Here is a 20821-nt window from a genome sequence, read left to right as displayed (position 1 = left end):
TAAAATTATTCCTGAATTTTCCACAAACCTGAAATTATACCCTAATCTAACAAACTTGCTTATTTGGCATAAACGGCGTGCATCTTCACTTTCCTTCCACCCAAACATGCATCTTCTATGTCTGATCCTTCCGGTGGTTCTTTTGAAGGCGTGTCTTGCAACGGGGAAGGTCGTGTTAACTGGTCCTTCCGACTTCCAATCTCGATGTCTCTACAAGTCAGTATTATTCGTCTTCTTCTCATATATCGTTCTCTCAATTGAGAGAATCTAGAGCTTCAATTGACTGCACAGAGAACTTCAACAATGTTGGACTGGAAGTGGGATTTACACATCAGGACAGTCTCGATTGTGGTCTCCCTGATGTTGGGGCTTTGTCTATTTTTCTTCCTTCTCACTTTGAAGCTCTGGTAATTTCTGCTTCTTATTCATATTTTGCCTGGGTAACATTATACCGTATGTGTTTGAAATTCATTTTCTTTGAGTGCTTTGGCTGGTGTACAAGCTCTCTGCCTCTCAAATGTGGATGATGTAAGTGTTGTATGCCCTAGGTCATTCCTTTTGTATATTATATAGTGTGAATTTTGTATCCAAACGACAGTTAATAAAATATGTATTCATGTGTAATTATTTATATTGTTTAATTACTTAATGAATATATTTATACATTAGTCCAAAGATTATTTACAAAGAGATAATATTATTAAGAGTTAATAATAATGAGATATGTTTCTTTGGTGAAATAATAATCTTAAATGTTCATAGTCGGTGGATAATGACATTCATCTATCCTTAGACTATTACCTCTGTTTATTTTTCTCGATTAGTATGAGATATTAATCAGAAACAGAAAATCGCATTCTGTTTGATATGTTGATATCAGAATAAATATTGGGCATTCAAAGAGGTGAATGGTTCGAACTGTAACGTTAGATAATAATTGCACAAAGGTTTACTCCTAGTCAACATAATTATTATCTAGGTCATAATAGTGCATATAGTCCTTTGACTTGAGGAAACTTAGTTGTTCTTGTGCAAGTAATTATAGTTTGTTTCTACTTTGTACTGGGATCTTAATTCTGGTAATCCGTGATAAGTCCAAAATACACCTACTTTAGCATGCATAATTGTGTTTGTTTTCGTGTAATTTGTGTGTAATTTATTTTATTTTGGAAAGATTTCACGTGGGTATTTGAGTTTTGTTTGCAAGGTATTAATTATTTGGAAAACGCTAAATCGGAGCAAAAATGGATTAAAATTGAGCAAGATAACAAGCTTTCAAGTAAAGTCACATCCGAGAATTGGAAGTTGCGTCTGAGAAGTTGTAATAATTCTCCAAGGACAAGAAGCAAAGTCTCTGTCACTGACGAGATTGCCAAAATCTCGGCAGAGACACGTTGGCAAGAAAACGCATGCCTATTCCCCCCTCTCCCTAGCGTGTCGTGATCGAGATTCTTGAATCTCGGACGCGTCAGTAGCTGTTCATGCACTTTTCCATCCTTATCTTCTTCCAAGCGACACATCTTTTCATCCGGATCGAGGCTACTCTTCACCAACTGACGTGCCTCTCCAGCAGACATTTTGGAGATTATAAAAGAAGGAAAATTTTGTAGTAGTAGAGTGACTACATTTTATTACATACATTAGGATTTCTAGTACTTAGAATTAGGCTTATCCAAGTTACGTTTATGCTTCATAGTTGATCGAGAGATTTTTTTTGAAGACTCAACAAGAAGATCCAACATTAAGGGCGAACCAAGGCGTGACGAACCTACAAAGTAGAGTAAAGGATTGACAACCTGAAATTCTTACTTTGCTTTAATGCATTTAAATTTTGTTCTTATTTGTTAAACTTGTGATGTTTATGACTCATAATGATAATATATCTTTTAATTCAATTCTATTTTCACTTTGTTTTACTTAAAGTTTGATTTAACAATATTCTTTAAGTATTATTAATTGGCATTTACATGTAAAAATGCTTAGAAAGAAATTTAGTATTCGAACATGCAAACTTTGTTGAACACTTAAGTAAATTCGGATTTAGATTTGGTCATTGCGGTAATTCGAGTAACCAGGTTTAGATTCCGAATTTGATTAACGTTTTCAATCTAAGATCGAAAGAAAAGATTGATAATGGTTTAACTCCTCTAATTGAATAAATTGGTAATTTATTACATTTATTTTAAACAAAGCAAAGTTTAAAGTTGTGTTTTTGGCTTAGCATCAATTAACTTTGGAATAAGTTGTATTTTAGATTTAATTTCTGTAATTAAAATTAGAAAATATTTCACAAATATAGATTTTCTGTAAACATTGAGAAAACGAATAAAGAAATAATATACATTAAGTATCAATTGTGTTCTCTATGGGATCGATATCTTTTATTACTTAAACGTGCAAACCGTATACTTGCGGAATGAGTTCCTGGCCAGGACAATAAGACTCATTTGATGAGATAAGTATCAAGGAATGGTTCCTTGATGAGAGTCTTATTTTATCAAAGACTTAATCAATATTTCTTAGTATCTTGACGATTAGAGCTTGACACTTTTAAAGTCATCTAAATAGGTCAAATGACAAACTCTCTTACAAAATAAGAACCATTGTAATTCAAATGAATATCGATCAAGAAATTTAAACTAATGCAAATAAAACTTTAATTTGTACCACAGTGAAATAAATCATAAAAGATTACACAGAAAACTAAAAAATAGAAGCAATAGACAAATAAAGAAATCAGAGGCTTACCAAAGACTTAGAGAGACAGGACATTGGTGTCACGGACCCTAAAGCTTATCCCGTAAGATAGCCTTTTTCTTTTATGAGTCTCCCCTTTGAAACTTGAAGGGGTGCTTCATAGCTTCAACTGAGACTGCTTGAAGAGATCTTAAAGAACTATTCACCCTCCTTAACTGTAGGGTTAGCTGGTCCTCATTTCACCTTTTGGAAGGGGGCGGTTTCAGGCGAAATCAAATCAGAAGTGATTTTCGCTCTACCATTAATTGTTGCACATCCCGTAAGCTAGCCTTCTTCTTTTATGGGTCTTCCCTCTTTTCTAATTGACATGAATTGATGAAACCTTATACAGTAAATTAACTTTTTTTTTTGGAGAAAAAAGAATGGAGAACTTTAAATGCATAGAACTCGGAAATGATCTTACCAATAACACAAAGGGAAAAACAGATCATACAAATCTTTCAGGTCTGCATTAGAAGAACTGAAGAAGTCTGAAACATGATAAGGGCCACATAAAATTATACTTATAGAGACATACAAATAACCACATGAACAATTTTAACATGAAGAAATTGTTGTTAAAAAAATATAGGAAACAATTTGGAAATTGGGAAGAAGATTATTTAGTGGTGGTTATAAAGTTAAAACTATGCATTTGTTAATCCTCATGGCAACCTCAATTTCCCCCAAAATCCATACAGTAAAAAAATATTTAAAAACATCAAATAAAAAGCTAAAAGTTAATAGAAGAGGGAGAGGTCACTCAGTTCAGCAGGAAGGCTAAACACATAAATTTTCTCTATAAAGTGAGAAGCTTGCACTCCGACTTGTTAAGCTTTAATTTACTGACTATTCATTGTGATCTTCTCTGCTATAAATAAACAATTAAAATTGCAAAACAGGAAGAAAAAGCGATAAAAAAAAGTAACAAAGACAACGAAGAAAATTACAATGATAAAGACCAGAAATTAGAGGAACATGTGGTAAGCAGCAGCAAAAGGTTGAGAAGCTAGGATTACAAAAAACAATATAGAAGAAGCCATATAGATGTTACCCCTAAATCCAAACCGAAGAGAAATATTTAAATTGAAAATGACATCATAAATAAATCCAACCATTGGTAAATCAAATTCCGTAACCTGTGACCATGAACAGTATACAATGAGCTCATTAAGAGGATCTTGAATTTTGGTTCATAATATGCAGAGAATTTAGGTAGAAGTTGAAATTAAGCAAGTGGAACCTTAAAAACTGATACTGTAAAAGTATGAGAGGGATAGAAGAGTATACGATAGCTTTCAGAATTTACCTTTGTAAAGCACAGAGTATAAGAATTTGGAAAAACTAAAGTATAATGAATATAGATATACATTCTATATAGAAAAAGAATAATACAAAGAGATATCATTTGAGAATCACCTACATCAATAATTTCACCACTTTGATATCCATATCCTATATTAGAATCATTAACTTTAGATCATATAAATGCAGAAGAATAAGAAGACACAGTACTAATATTAACGAACAATAATACAAAAAAAAATTACCTTCAGGAAATGAACTGATGAACTTGTAAAACAAATTCCAGGAAACCTTCATCAAGAATTGGGAGACTTCAATGCACATATCCTTTATTAAAAAAATTAGTTCACTTGATTTTAGTAGAATAAGAAAACACAGAACCTCTATTCAAGGGAAATAATACAAAAGGATGATAATTGTATACCCTGTAACGCGTGAACATAATAGGACGGGGACATGGAGAGGAGGTAAGAGCTGAAAGTAAGGGAATACAACTATTAAAATTCACATGAAGAAAGTATGCAGGAGAAGCAAAAAAAATCTATATCTGGTATGAGAATTTACCTTCGAACATGGAAGTAAATTGGAAGAACAAATGACTAACCTGCAGATCAGAAAACATAAACTCTTACTATTATATTAGATAAAGATAATATTACTATTACCATGTTAATGTTGGGATTACGAATCCTAATCACAGGTGAACCCATAAAGAACTGAAGTTGAAAAAACCAAAGAACAATGATAAAGAGAGAAAATAGAAAGAATTAGAGCTAACCCAGGAAAAATCAGGACCCTATAACAATTTGAAATAGATCTATATAAGGGGCAAAAAGAGTTAAGACATGATTGATGTCTAACCTTTGAAATGAAGATCTCCACCCAGGCTCTCTCTTTAGAGAGAGTATTTCAAGGACAAACTGTTAGACAAAAAGAAAAAAAAAATAAAATTACAGATCAAACTATACCAAAAGCTATGAAGCAAAAGGCAAGAACGGATTATGAATGCCATGAACATAAACATATCAGTAAGAGCCAAAAAAGCTGGAGACTAAATGGAATGGGAAAAAAATAAGAACAGAGGAAAGAACTACTCACCAGGAGAAGAAGCAACAGGAAGCATCAAGGAATCGCATTTTTCTCCACGCCTTTAGATCCATGAACAAAAACAGATCAGTAAGACCCAAAAAGCAGGAGAAGAAACTGTATTAGAGAAAAATTACCAATAGAGACCGATATAGTATTGTGCATCAGCGGTGAATTACTCTAGGCCTTCACTGTATTAAACGGGTAGCAGCTGGGAAGTGAGAAAGAGAACTCGGAATCGCCGATGATATGCAGACAGCAAGCTGATAACGGATATGGATGATGAAATAAAAGGGAAAACAAATGGAAAAAAAAGTAAAGAATAGGGAAAGGTTGAGGGAGAGCATCAATAAAAGAGAATGGAAGAGAGAAGGGAGGAGAAATACCTAGAAGTTATGGCACTGAAACAACACCGAGGAAGAGAGAAGGGGGGACAAATCGAAGAGAGAGAGAGAGAGAAGAAGAGAGAGCACATCGCCCAGAAGTCGAAGCTTGTTATTTGAGAACGGCGCCGTTTTAGTATACCAGGGCTGGAAATTATTGGTGAATGCCAAGGGTAACACAGTCGGTCTGAATTTAAGGGTAACATTGGAAAAAATTGGGTCAAAAATTTCCAATTCTACTGTTACATACCATTCACTTTTTTTTTTTTGGTAAGAAGGGAAGAAAAAAAACAAACAAACAAAAACCTAACCCGGGATCAGTCTAGGAAGACTGACCCCAATCCTATCCTCAAGAAGAGAAGGTAACAGAAAAGAAGGAGGAACGGAAAGGGTAGAAACACCTAACATCCCCCCATGCCCAGCAGCTGCCAAGCGATCCGCCACGCGGTTTTGCTCCCTATAAATATGGGAGAAGGTAAGAGAATCGAAGGCAGGACGAAGCCTCAAGATGGCTTTAATGAGATTCTGACTCTTAAGACAAACAACCTGTCTATTCGAAATCCTGTTGATACCATTCACTTTTATATGTATATATAATTACTTTTGACTTATCCTTTATTTTTTATTCAAAGTAAAGGAATTTAAACTTTAGGTATTAATTGTTTCAATTTCAGTTATAAAGAAATTTAATGATAGAATTAATGATTGGTAAAAGATGATACAGATTGAGGAAAAGATCACTCAAACCATTGGTAAAAGGAGTTGGCATGCTGTGTCAGGTCAAACTAGTAGAACAACGTGCCAACTCTTTTAAGATAGGTTTGAAAGTATCAAGTTGATTCCACATCTACTCTAATCAACTCTCAAACTAGGAGAACAAAAACAAATGAAAAAATATAACCAAGAATTTGTAATTTTAAATTGGGGGTGGGCACAATTCGGTTAACCAGTCCATAAGAAAAAAAATTAACCGAACCATTATTAACGGTTTTTTAACCATCCAAACCGAAATGAGTCCATACTTATCGGTTAACCATATAATCGGCTAACCATTAATTTCGATTAGGTTTTTCGGTTAATGGTTTTTAACCAATTCTCATTGGTTAATAAAAAATCAACGGTTAACCATAATTTTTATTCAAACATATATTTTTAAACAATATTAAAATACACACAAGGAGGAACGATGGTGTGAGGAGGAGAGATGATGGCTTCCTTTCGTTCTTCTATTTTAGTTTTTCTTAAACTTACAGACTACAGAGCAAAAGATAAAAAAGAGGGGTTGTTTTGAACAATATTATAATAATGGTATATTAGTATAGTATATTCAGTATATACAGTACAATATATTAATAGTTATAATATATGTATATAATATATTAATTTTTTTAAATATATATTTATTAAACGGTTCAGTTAACCGTTAACCGCGGTTTTTGAACACTCCAAACTGAAACCGAAACCAGTCTATTTTTTAAACTATTAAGATAACCATCGATTCACTTAACTGATTTTTCCGATTCGGATTACCGGTTTTCGATCCGTTTACCAGTTTTTCCGTTTTTTTACCACCCCTAATTTTAAGATCTAAAATGCACTGTCTATTTGGGGTGTCGAACCTATCTTCCACAAATCAAATCATGGTGAAACCTCAAAACATCTCCATTAAACTAGAATTTTTGAGATGGATTTTCAAAATCCATAGTATACATTCTTCTTTAACTTTCTCTTATACTTCTAGGATTCAACTTTACTGACCACTCCTTTCCAACACCCATCACAGTGGAAGACACCAACAACGTTGTCCGCTTCATAAATCTGATCAACTGCAAGAGGGGGAGGAAGAGGCCTACTCAATCAAGTTCTTCTCAAAAACTACAGTATCGTACTCGATTAAGAATTTGTTTCGATTGAGATATGATTTGAGAATTTTGGCTACATACCAAGCTCCTTTGAACCCTTGTTAGTCACCGGTTACCTTTAGCACTAAATCGGTGTTTAAAAATGGTAATTTTCCGTTTCTCTCTTTTTCAATTATCAGTATGGCCTTCAGACCTCCACGTGCAATTCTCCCTATCAATGTCAGAAGAGAAAGAAGAAAACTTGGAAACAAATGCTTCTTAATTTTGGCTTGGAAACTACTGTAATAGGTACTCTAATAAGGTAAATATATATACAAGAAAAATCTAATATGCAATCTTTACACATAATTAGGCAATAATTAATGCCTTAATCTATAGCCATTAACTTTAACCTAATATAAGAAACTTTCTAGTTATAATCGAGTCAGCCCAATCGAGTTCGTGTTATTTTCATGTCATGTTCATAATTCACATATAATTTTTTTTATCTTTATCAATGATGACATTTAAAACTCACGCAAAATGTATTTAATAAACCCATCATTTTACTACTTTCATTAATAATGATGTGAAAGGTTTTTCTTGTGTTCATCCGTTATTTCTATAAGGGTGGTAACATGTGAAAACATAGGATGCTATATTAATAGTTTTGAATAATCGTGTTGATTTGGGGAATCAACCCAAAAATGAGTCATTAACTAACCTACTAAATTCGAGTAAGGTTCGTGTTATTGGGTCATACATGATATAGTAATATTTTTAAATATCCGTGTCGATTTCTGGTTAGCATATGTATGCGTCAGCCCTAAGCCAACAAAAACATGCATGCGTAAACTCGAAAATGATCCTTTGATTGTTTATTAAAACCCTAATCCACCAAATTTGTGTTAATTTCGCGTAATATTATCAGACCGCCGCATATAATTTCCACCTCTAAATTGGGTATTAGTTTGCATTCATCGGTTTGAAATAACACAAGTCACCGATTTCGTTTTTAGTTAGGACCTTTGTGTTTCATTTGGAGATTCGGTTAGGTTAGGTGATATTTTGGTATTTAACTATAATAGCAATATAAATAGTCTAAAATGTATTTCAGAAGGATGCTTGGAAAGAATGATATTTGGATAATTTGGAGACTCCTAAATGTTGATTCTCTACTTTTTATATCATGCATGATGCCGATTAGGGGTGTTTCGGGTCGGGTGTGAGTTATTACAACGAAAGTCATTTCCCACACTATCTATTTATGCCTCTTTTTCCATTTGACCTCTCTCTGTAAGAGATGTAAGACTAATCCTTAGAGTTTTCATCTTTTTTGAACTCATGGATTGAATTAGAGAGAAATGAGCGGTAGTTTAAAAAACTACTAAATCGTACAAAAAAGAGAAGTAGTTTATAAAAGACTAGTAAATTTCTAAATATTAGTCAACTTGAATTTAAATAAGAAATTGATACATAATATATAAAAGGGTTAACTCAAATTGGGATGAAGCAAGTGATAAGTCTCCAATTCAACGTTCAAATATCCACTTTAATGCTGGGGTATTTAATTAATTTGGTGTTATTTTGGATATTTTTGCTTGTTTTGATTTGATTTGCCTCCACTGGACTCAAATGTTTAAAAGGAGCAAAATTGGACTTAATTGAAGAAACTTTAGACCAGAAAGGAATTTGGTGCTGAATTAAAGGAGCTGAAGCGAAAATGGAGTTAGTCTTGCCAAAGACTAAGGACCTCCGAATATGCTGATGTTCAAATTGACCAGGACCTTTTCCAACTCGAAAAAGAAAGCAGAAAATCAGGGATTTGAAATTTGTAAAAGTGGTTGCTGATTTAGATAGATATTATTTGATTACCTAACTTTTATGATGAGGTTTTCTCTATAAATAGATGGAGAACAAAACTTTTTCTCTTAGGGTTTTTTTCTCTTTTTGGGTTCTTAGTTAGCTTTATTTATTTTTATCATCTTTAATGGTTATCATAGTCGAATTCATGACTATGTGTAGCTAAACACTTTATTCGGTTAAGGGATTAATCAAAGGCGAGCATTATTTTGTATCGTGAGATTGTTACTCTTTAATTTAGAAATCTGAATTTGTATGAGCTGTTTGCATGTTTGTTAATCTATAAAATCAGACCATCATTGGAGGTTCAGGTGACGGTTCGGCCGTACTTTTTCTTTTTCATTCATTGAACAATGTTAGGAAATAGGATTTGTAATCATCTGAATATCTTAACAACGATTAAGCGTATGAGCATGTGATTTGGTTTAAATCGGAATCGCTAAGAATTCGGTTAACTTAGATTGGGTCCTTCTAATTCCTAATGCTTTCGACAGATTAAATTCTAAGCGCTAAGCTAGAACTGTCTGATTGAATATGAGCTTATCTTTAGGAGCTCTAGGATTTGCTTTACAATTAAGGAAAGATTAGGTCGGGAATGAATAAGGAACGACTATAACCAATCCAGATCATGTTAATTAAGATAATGTCTCACCATCAATGATCGATGGGAAATAATTGTTTGGCCTGCGGAATCTCCCTTAACTGAAATTCCAACATATAATTTTACAATCAATTTCAATTCGATTCTGCAATTTTTATTTATTCATTAATCAACAATTTCAATCCCCCATATTTACTTTTTGTTAATTGCTTGGTTATATTTGTGATTAGACCAGTATTAATCCTTTGGGTACGATCTTTACTTGCTCTTTTACAATCTGTTTTCAGCTAAGTGAAGTTATAATTATCTTTAGTGGATTCGAGACCCATCAGCAAGCGATGTAAAGGAGCTACATACTAGAGCATATGATTAAGGGAAGATGGATTTGATTTTGATGGTGGAAAACAATGCTTCAACGCCATGGATATAATCCTAGTGAAATCAAAATAACTCAAATCAAATTAGAAGGCAAGAATATATATAGAGAAGAAAGGACTATTGGCTTGAGTTGGAAGATGAAACGAAAATAAATGTTTAGAAACTGAAGAGAAGTTAAGACTTGAGACATGTAAGTAATTAATTACACTTTTAGAGATGTGAGTAATTACCGTTACATATGACTTGAGGAGATAAATTTGTTGAAAAAAAGAAGAAAAGAGATGTTTTTAGTTTTGTACAATGCTTTCAATATTCTTATTTTCTTTTTGTTTTATTTAGGAAGATTCCACCTTAAGTGGTGAAGCTCTTAGCCTAGTGGTTGAGAGGAATTTTTCTTTCTTCTTTAATGTAAGCGCATTGTGCAATTTTTTTAAAAAAAAGGAAGATGCCACCTCATCAAAAACACTTCTAGAGTCGTTATTATTTCCTCTCTACTTCTAAAATTATATATAGTATAGATGTAATGCTACATTCTTTTCCGACTGAGAATTTATCCTGGATAAAATGAGTATCTTAAATTAAGTTTTTACTAATTATGCGTCTGCCCGTCGGCGCGTTCAAGTAGGGGCGGTGGCCTCTGTTGCATCGGATTCAGTTTCTCCTATCGCTGGCCATCAGACGCAACTCGATGCAGATCCAAGGGCTGGCCGATCAGACGCAGGTCCGTCGATTCCTCCAGCCACCAGCACATCAGCGCACGGTATCCAGAGGCAGCCAACACGTTGGATTCACCCACCCACAAGTTATGTCAAATGTAATTGTGATGCTGCTCTATTTAAAGCTCAAAACTGTAGCGGGTTTGGGATGTTACTTCGCTCTTCTGATGAGTCGTTCATGGTATGTCGTAGTTTGCTATTACCTTTCTTTGAGGATGCCCGCTTTATTGAGGCTCTAGCTCTCTGGGAAGCTATTTATTGGGCATCTGATTTAAACTGTGTTAATATTCTTTTTGACAGTGATTCTCTTTCAATTGTCAATAGTGTCAATTCATCTGAGTTGGACCTTTCAGATTTTGGCAACATCATTCAAGATTGTAGAGTCTTATTAAATTACCGACATGATTACAAAGTGTCGTTTTCTTCTTGGCTAGCGAATAGGGGCGCTCATGTCGTTGCACGACATGCCTTATCCAATATTAACGAGTTTGTGTCTTTTTCTGCTCCGAGTTGGTTGCAGGATATTGTCTATTTTGAAACTAATTATTAATCTACTGGTATTTTCTTCAAAAAAAAAAAAGTTTTTACTAATTATATAGTTTGTGTTCATTAAAATTTTATCTTTGACTTATCCTTTATTTTTTTGTTCAAAGTAAAAGATTTCTAAATTTTAGGTATTAATTGTTTGAATTTCAGTAATAAAGAAATTTAATGATAGAATTAATGATTGGTAAAAGATGACACAGATTGAGGAAAAGACTACTCAAACCATTGGTAAAAGGAGTTGGTATGCCGTGTCAGGCCACGCTAGTGGCATGACGTTCCAACTCTTTTAAGATGGGTTTGAAAATACCAAATTGATTCCGTATTTACTCTAATCAACTCTCAAACAAGGAGTAGAAACAAATGAAAAAATCTAACCAAGAATTTGCAATTTTAAGTTGGAGTGGGCATGGTTGGTTAACCGGTCTATAAGGAAAAAATTAACCGAACTGTTATCAACATGTTTTTAACCATCCAAATCGAAACCGTTCCATACTTATTGGTTAACCATATGACCGATTAACCATTAATTTCGGTTAATGGTTTTTAACCAATGCTCACTAGTTAACAAAAAATTAACGGTTAACCATAATTTTTAACCAAGCTTCCTTTCGTTTTTCTATTTTAGTTTTTCTTAAACTTACAGACTACAGAGCAAAGATAAAAAGTAGGGTTTGTTTTGAACAATATTATGATAATAGTATATTAGTATAGTATATTCAATATATAGTTTTAAAGTACAGTACAATACATTAATAGTTCTAATATATGTATATAATATATTAATTTAAAAAAAAATATATATATATTTACTAAACGGTTCGGTTAACTGTTAATTGCGATTTTTTAACACTCCAAACCGAAACCGAAACCACTTTATTTTTTAAATCAATAAGAAAACCACCGGTTCGGTTAACTGCCTTTTCCGATTTGGATTGCCGGTTTTCGATTCAGTTACCAGTTTTTCCGTTTCTCCCCACCCCTAATTTTAAGATCTAAGATGCACCGTCTATTTGGGGTGCAGAACCCATCTTCCACTAATACAATCATGGTGAAACCTCAAAATATCTCCATTAAACTAGAATTTTTCAGATGGATTCATAGTATACATTCTTCTTTAACTTTCTCATATACTTCCGAGATTCAACTTTACTGACCACTCCTTTCCAACACCCATCACAGTGGAAGACACCAACAACGTTGTCCGCCTCATAAATCTGATCAACCACAATAGGCGGAGGAAGAGGCCTACTCATTTGAAAACGGATAATTATTGTGTTACATTACACAGCAAGTAGTTACATTATACAACAAGTAAGGCTTGACAAAAAAAAAGGCTTTTCCCCTCTCTTTATTACTTTAGATAATCCTAATTTCATAATTACTTTTTTTAATTATATAAATTTGAATTTAATATTTATTAATTCTATATTTAGAATTCTATATTTATATTAATTCTTAATTCGAATTTATTTAATTCTATATTTTTAGAATTTCTATTATTATTATTTTGATTTTTAGTATTATTTATATTATATAATAATATATCTATATTTCTATAATTCTATTAATAAAAAAAATAATTGAATTTAATTGAAATAGAAAATAAGGAATTTAAATAGAGTTCTTCTCAAAAACTAAAGTATCGTACACGATTAAGATTTAGGTTTTCAATTGAGATATGATTTGAGAATTTTGGCTATATATCAAGCTCCTTTGAACCCTTGTTTGTCACTGGTTACCTACTGGTTATCTCCAGCACTAAATCGATGTTTAAAAATGGAAATTTTTCGTTCCTCTATTTTTCAATTATCGGTATGGCTTTCAAACCTCCACGAGCAATACTCCCAATTAGTGTTAGAAGATAAAGAAGAAAACTTGTAAACAAATGCTTCTCAATTTTGCCTTGGAAACTACTATAATAGATACTCTAATAAGGTAAATATATATACAAGGAAACTCTAATACGTAACCTTTACACATAATTTGGCAATAATTAATACCTTAATCTATAACCGTTACGATAGAAGAATATTTTAAGCTATTTTCCTAAGATAATTTGAGCCAATTTCATTAAATTCTTTCCTTTAATTAAATATTTTGAATATAATTTAGTTTAATTTGACTATTTTCAATTTAAGAGTTTATTAACTTAATTTTATTTAGTTTAATTTACATTTTATTATATTACTTTACGTTTAATTTTTGGTTTTAGATTAAGCTTTGATGTTTTATTATTTTAGGTTTTTTAGTTAAGTTTTCTTGTTAGCTAATTTATATAGGATTGACACCATTGCCTCCATTGAAAAAGAATTTCCTATTCGCAACCTGGGAAAGGAGGAATATTCATTGGGAATTGCAATTCAGTACTCAAAGGAGGGTATTCACTTGTGTCAGGCTAAATATGCATCTGATATACTTGAAAAGGTCAAGATGATTGATTCAAAGTCTATTGCAACCCCAATGGCCACTACTCCTACACTATCGAAGGCACTTGGCACCAGTCTTCCTTTTGGTGATGAATACAGAAGCATTGTAGGTGCATTACAATACCTTCTGTTGACTCGACCAGACATTGCATTTACGGTAAATATACTTTGTCAGTTCCTTCATTGTCCTACGGACGAGCATTGGAAGAGCGTTAAGCGTGTACTATGATTTCTTCAAGGAACGATGACATTCAACATCACCATGTCATCAAAACCAGTTCAGCATATTCACTGTTACTCTAACAGCGACTGGGGTGGCTGCCCTGATGATATGAGGTCCACAGATGCCTTCTGTATTTATCTTGGTAACAACATTGTTTCATGGAAAACTCGCAAGCAACCAACGATTGCTCGCTCATCCAATGAAAGTGAGTACAAAGCAGTTACCAATGCCACTGCCGAATTGTTCTGGATCCGTTCCCTCATGTCTCATTTAGGATTTCGATTCCTACACCGGTTCAACTGTGGTATGATAATGTGGGTACCATCTACCTCACATCAAATCATGTATTTTATGCACGAATGAAACACATTGAGCTTGATTATCACTTTGTTCATGAATAAGTTACGAATGGCTTTCTCAGTTTTCGCTTCATTCCCACGGAGGATCAGGTTGCTGATATTCTAACCAAGCTGCTACCTAGCTCACGGGTTGCTATGTTTCACTCACGGTTACTGGTCCAAGATAGGCATCAGCTTGTGGGGGGTGTTAGAGATAATATTCTGTATTATCTCTGATATTATCTTTAGGATAATTAATCTTAAATATGTATAGAATTATACTTGTACTACTATTCTCAGTAGTGTCATAGGTTTATACTTACTCTTCTTAGTAATATGACAGGGTTATACTTACTGTAATATAAATACTATCTATCAATAGAAACCCAAATTAAGGGAAATTAATCAATCACACTCTCTCTATGTCTTCACTATTTCGGTGATCATCAATATGTATAACATATTCTTAGATTATGAAAACGAGGAGATCCAGTTCACATAGCTGGAGATAAGGCCTCAGCTAGACTGGAAGAATGACAATTAGGTTGGTTTCAGGGTATAATTATCTTTCTCTTTCATTGAATTTTAGTTAATTTCACTTAGTTTCACTTAATTTCACTGAAATTCACATTTGTTGCAACTCTATATCAAATGGGTTGGTTTTCTGGGTATAATTTTGTTTCTCTTTCACTTAATTTCACATTTGCTATAACTCTGTATCAGCAAGTTTCTGATTTTCATTCTTGCATCATTTTTGGATACCTTTTTGTTAAGTATTATGGCTACTTATATATACGTGACACAATTTTTCCCTTTTTGAGGTATTTTTTGGTGCGAGTTCGGTCTTTAATTACATGGTATCATAACAGAGTAAAAAGTTTATATGGTAATTAAAGTAGAGGCTTTGTGTAATGGTGATCGCTGAAGTACTTTTTGATAGAAAATTTGTGTCAACAAAGACACAGTGGCCGGATCCCGATCTGATGATCCGGATCCCACTAACTCCACTGAAAAGTTGCCACCAACAACACGTCACGATATTTTTGACACATGTTGCTACGTGGCAATTAAAAAAAATGAATTGGATCAATTTAGAATATAGGTTATGGATTAAGATATTCCAAAAATTCATTTTTCTTAATTGCCATGTGTCAGACATACAATGAGGTGTTGTTTACATGGCAGTCAGTCAGTTTTTTGATGGTTTAGATCGTCGGATCCGGCCATACTGATTTTATTAACACAAATTGACTAGTTTAGAGATTTTATTAGGTAAAAACTCCTCTAGTGACCATAAAAACTCTTTACCCAATCTCATTATTAGAGCTTTATTTTAGGAAATTGCAAAAGCAACACTTTCAGAGGCAAATGATTACGTTAAGAGTTCAAGCATAAAAAAAATTTAGTTGTAGAAAGACGCGTGATACAACCAATAATGCTTATGAGAAATCTATTGGATATCGAAGAAGAAAGTAATAGATTTGGAGTCGTGTAGGCAAACTGATTGGCACATTAAAAGATGTTTTTAGCAATGTTGTGAGATTCGGACTGGACCGACTGGTCCGATCAATCAGACTGGGAATCAATTAGGTCTTCAATTTAAATCATGTTGAGTTTGTTAATCTTCAACAACTCGCTAAGAACCGAGGTCAACTCTTGACCCGTTGGTCCAATCAGGATTCGGTGTGACCCTATAGGCCATCAAAGCATTATACACAGGGGATTCTAGTATAATGGTATTCATAAGTGGCTTATGAGTATTGGCTTAGGTCCAGCCAAACTTTCCGAAGTAGAATTGATAGAAGCTTTATCAGGGAAATGCCCACGATAGCGGTCAACTAGTCGTAGGCTTAAGGAAGTATCGATGCCATACATAGAAACTTTAATCTTATTTGGGAAGTAATTTTGAAGGTTAAATGGAGATTAATATAATTTAATTCAAGGTTAGTACGAGTCCCACGAAAATGTAAGTTTTTAAAAGTTCTTTCTTATAAAACTTTTATTAGCAATATTTTTAGAATATGCTAATTTCAATCTTGACGCGTGTGGGTGTAATGCGGGCGTGCCAGAAAAATGAATTCCCACTTGATTTTGATATTTCTAAGAAAATTGGTGAAAGACTAAAGACTGAAATAAATCTCTCTTAGGTTCCTACCTCCACTTATAAAATGCTTAACTAGCTCACAAATGATTACTAAGAAAATGAAAATAATAATAATAATAAAACACAAAGGACTTTTAGTTTTTCTATTTTTTTTTATCGATTTTTATAATAATATTTTGATTACAACTCGGAAAGAAAATAAGAAAATTACAATGTAAATTTCATGAAGGAATGGAAATTGCAAAATGAAATAAATTAATTTTCTCTGAAAAATAAAATTAAAAGAACAAATTTAATTTGATGAACATGAATGAAATGCGGAATTTTCTTCGATATCACAGCCACGAGTCCACAACAATAATAGCTTCGTAGCTCGAGAGTGGTGAGATTGATGTCGGAAAATATTGCACTTGAGCTAATTGAATAAAAATGTAACTAAATGACAGCAAAAATTGGTGTTTTGGGGCGTCGGAAATGGATTGAAAAATTGGATTTCAGGCACGATTTGCACAAAACAGAAATTTGAGGTCAAAGTTGGTATGTGAGGGATTCAAACGGAAAAAACCATTCTAGAATTGATGAACTCGATGTGGTAGGAAAAAATGGTGGAAGGTGGCTGGTTGAGTTTGATTTTTGAGGACATAAAATAGGTTTTCATTGAACTTTGGAGTAATTAAAAGCTTGTATCCAGATGTTGGAGAGTATTTACTAATTGAAACTGAGCGAAATGGAGATTGAGATTTGAGTGAAAATATGTCTTGAAGTACGGTCTGTGCTGATTTTTTTGTTGAGTTTTCTGATTTTTCTACTTTTATATATAGATTTTTAAGGCTTGAGAATCAAAAGGTTTGTAACTTCTATTACTCTCGCCACTTCCTAATTTCACTCTCCACCATCCCCACCACTTCAAAGTGCATATTTAAGGCCAAAAACGTGAATGTAGGTTGAAGAAAATGGCAATCAAAGTTTCATGAAAATAGTTGTCCATGTTTCAGCTTTTGGGTTTTTTCAGCCAATTTTGAAAAAGGGTAAATCACAAAACTGGGTGTAATGGGAGACCTATTTACATTTTCAGACCAATTACAACTAATTTACATACATAGACTATACATTGACTACTTCCCCCAAATTACTTTCATATATATATATATAAGAACTTATGCATTTTTCAGCCCCACTAACTATCTAAGTTTTGCGAATTTGAAAAGCCAACCCAAAAACTCGAACGACAAGCATCTTTAACACCACTAATCTTTACATTTCTTCTTCCAGCGTCTTCCAACCCGATTCCAATGGCAAGAACCGACAAGAAGGTATGTTATTTTGTGCTTTTTTTATTAGGTTTTAACGCTTCTATTTGTATACTACGGTTTTTTACTTCTCCTGCAATTTACAAGTAGGGTTTACAAATTTATTGTGTTTTTTCGTTAGTTCATAGCTTGGTTTTGTAAGAATGATACTTAGAAATAGTTAAAATCAGTTGTGGTGACTTAATTTTGCAGAATCGACCAATTCGTGAATATGAGTTTACTTCGCGAACATCTTAATCTGCGAAGGAAAATCATATTCCCGAATCAGTCGAGGCATATGTATATGTTTCACATATGCTAATTCGCGAATCAGTCGAGGAATATGTATAGGTTCCCATATGCTAATTCGCGAAAAATTATCTCTCTTTCGATACAAGTCTGTTTGAGCTCTATGAGTAGTTTCTGGATTCCTTAACAGCTCTTAATTTCAGATTCTCTATCCTCTTGCCAAACTCTCTTCATTTGATGCTTCATCCTGATTACAAGCTATGACATCAAATCACATTTCTAACTTAATAAGCTTTATAGATTCATCACCACCGTGTTTCATCCTGATTACAATGATTTCTCCATCAAACTATTATTATTTTAAATTAAGGAATTAAGGGTCAAAATAGTGTTAGAGATAAGAATTTAAGAAAGATAAAGACTAATATTAATATTTCTTAAATTACGGATATACTATTACAAACTCAACTTTTTATTCAATCACACCACTCATATATATATTTTTTGGAATACATAAAAGTCAAATATTGATATATGTGTACACATACACATTTATTACTTCCATGCTTAATTATTTAAAATTTTTTTGACTAAGACTTTTGCTCCACCTTTGAATGCATTCACGTGATGCACTTTGATTTTTTTTTTTTTTTTTTTTTTTTAAATTAAAAATTTAAGTTTAATATTTTGAACATGCCCCCTTAAACTTAATTTTCCGTAACTCCTAGTTGATCTCTCAAATGACTGAACATATCGTACTTTAACGGTTTCGTAAAGATATCTACAATCTGGTCTTGTGTCTTCACGTACTTCAGTATCACCTCGTTTTGTTCAATGCACTCCCGAATAAAATGGTACCTCGTATCAATGTGCTTAATTCGATCATGAAACACTGGATTTTTCGCTAATGCCAATGCAGATTTATTATCAATAAAAATCTCTGTCGGATCATTTTCAGTCATCTGAAATTCTTCTAGCAATTTTCGAAGCCAAATCGCATGACACACACAAGATGTTGCAGCGACATATTCAGCTTCACAGGTAGATAACGTCACGATCGGTTGCTTTTTTGAACTCCATGTGAATGCAGTATCACCCAGAAAAAATACGAAACCAGTTGTACTTTTTCGGTCATCCTTGTCACCGGCCCAGTCACTATCACTGTACCCAACTAATTTGAAATCATCAGATTTTGAATAAAGTAAACCCAAATTAGTTGTACCTTTAACATAACGGAGAATTCTTTTTGCTGCATTCAAATGTGGTACCGTTGGGGCTTCCATGTATCGACTTACTAAGCCGACTGCATAAAGAATATCTGGTCTCGTACACGTCAAATATCTGAGACTTCCAACCAAGCTTTGGAATAATATCGGGTTGACTCTGTCTCCACCTTCATCTTTTGCTAACTTGATTCCACATTCGACTGGCGTGCTGACGGAATTACAATTTTCCATCTTAAACTTCTTTAAGATCTCCTTTGCAAAACCACTTTGAGAAATAAAAATTCCGTCGTCATTCTGCTTCACTTCAATGCCAAGATAATATGACATTAAACCAATGTCAGTCATCTCAAACTCACGAGCCATTGTCTTCTTGAACTCCTCAAACATCTTAGGATTGTTCCCTGTAAAAATGAGATCATCCACATACAAACAAACAAGTAACATATCGCCATTTTTCACCTTTGCATATAGGGCATATTCATGTGGGCATTTGACAAAACCATTTTCTTGAAAATATTTGTCAATGCGACTGTTCCAGGCTCGTGGTGCTTGCTTAAGACCATAAAGTGCCTTTTTCAATTTTAGCACTTTATTTTCTTGATCTTTCACAATATACCCAGGTGGTTGCTGGATATAAATTTCTTCTTCTAGATATCCGTTGAGAAATGCGGATTTCACGTCCATTTGATGGATTCTCCACCCGTGTTGAGCAGCTACAGAAATTATCAGTCTGATGCTCTCCATTCTGGCAACAGGAGCAAAAACTTCATTGTAGTCAATTTCGGGTCGTTGACTGAACCCTTTTGCCACCAATCTTGCTTTATGTCGGACAATTTCACCGTTTGCATCTTTCTTTGCTTTGAACACCCATTTAACTCCAATGGGTTTTTGACCGGCCGGAAGTGATGTCAGCTCCCATGTTTTATTTTTCTCGATCGAATGAATCTCCTCTTCTATGGCTTGTCTCCATTTTTCATCCTTCATTGCTTCTTCTGGATCTGTTGGTTCATCATTAACAAAATGACAATAAAGAGTTAATTCATCATCGAGATTTCTTGTTACATCATAGAGATCTTTAATAGGTATGAATTTTTTTGGCTTTCCGGGTGGATGTTCATCTGAACTGTCTCCATCACTCGAGGACGAACTCGAACTGGATGAGCTTGCTGATGTCGAACTGGTTGCTGGTGTTATGGTTGTGACTGTGACTGGTTCTTCATGATCATTGTCTTCATCCATGAAAGGATAAAAACTGTAGTTGTTTTCTTTTTTACCGGTCCAGTCCCAAACTGCTTCTTCATCAATGGTGACATCTCTACTGATTACAATTTTCTGAGTCTGCGGATCGAACATTTTGTACCCTTTGGAATGTTCTGAATAGCCCACAAACAAATATTTCTTGCTTTTATCATCTAGCTTCTTGTGTTCTTCATCCGGTACATGGACATGAGCAACACTGCCAAAAACACGCAAATGAGAAATACCGGGTTTTATTCCACTCCATGCTTCTT

At 33.6% G+C, this 20821-nt stretch overlaps 1 long non-coding RNA gene across 3 annotated transcripts; it reads right to left on the bottom strand.

Annotated features, from left to right (window-relative positions):
• Positions 1-2621: 2621 nt before the first annotated feature.
• Positions 2622-5674, bottom strand: LOC136206689 (uncharacterized). 3 transcript variants are annotated; one of them, XR_010676383.1, is made up of 9 exons: positions 5514-5674; positions 5265-5390; positions 5140-5189; positions 4903-4961; positions 4606-4645; positions 4466-4515; positions 4287-4368; positions 3161-3227; positions 2622-3055 (listed from the first exon to the last, which is right to left on the bottom strand). It is a non-coding gene; the product is annotated as an uncharacterized lncRNA (long non-coding RNA). The 3 variants fall into 3 exon arrangements; XR_010676385.1 differs by having other exon boundaries at positions 2622-3050; XR_010676384.1 differs by having other exon boundaries at positions 3161-3203.
• Between the last annotated feature and the right edge of the window lie 15147 nt (positions 5675-20821).

This window comes from Euphorbia lathyris, chromosome 9 (genome assembly GCF_963576675.1).
Source record: "Euphorbia lathyris chromosome 9, ddEupLath1.1, whole genome shotgun sequence".
NCBI lineage: Eukaryota > Viridiplantae > Streptophyta > Magnoliopsida > Malpighiales > Euphorbiaceae > Euphorbia > Euphorbia lathyris.
Note: the sequence above shows the minus strand (reverse complement) of the source record. Positions and strands in the feature narration are given on the sequence as shown.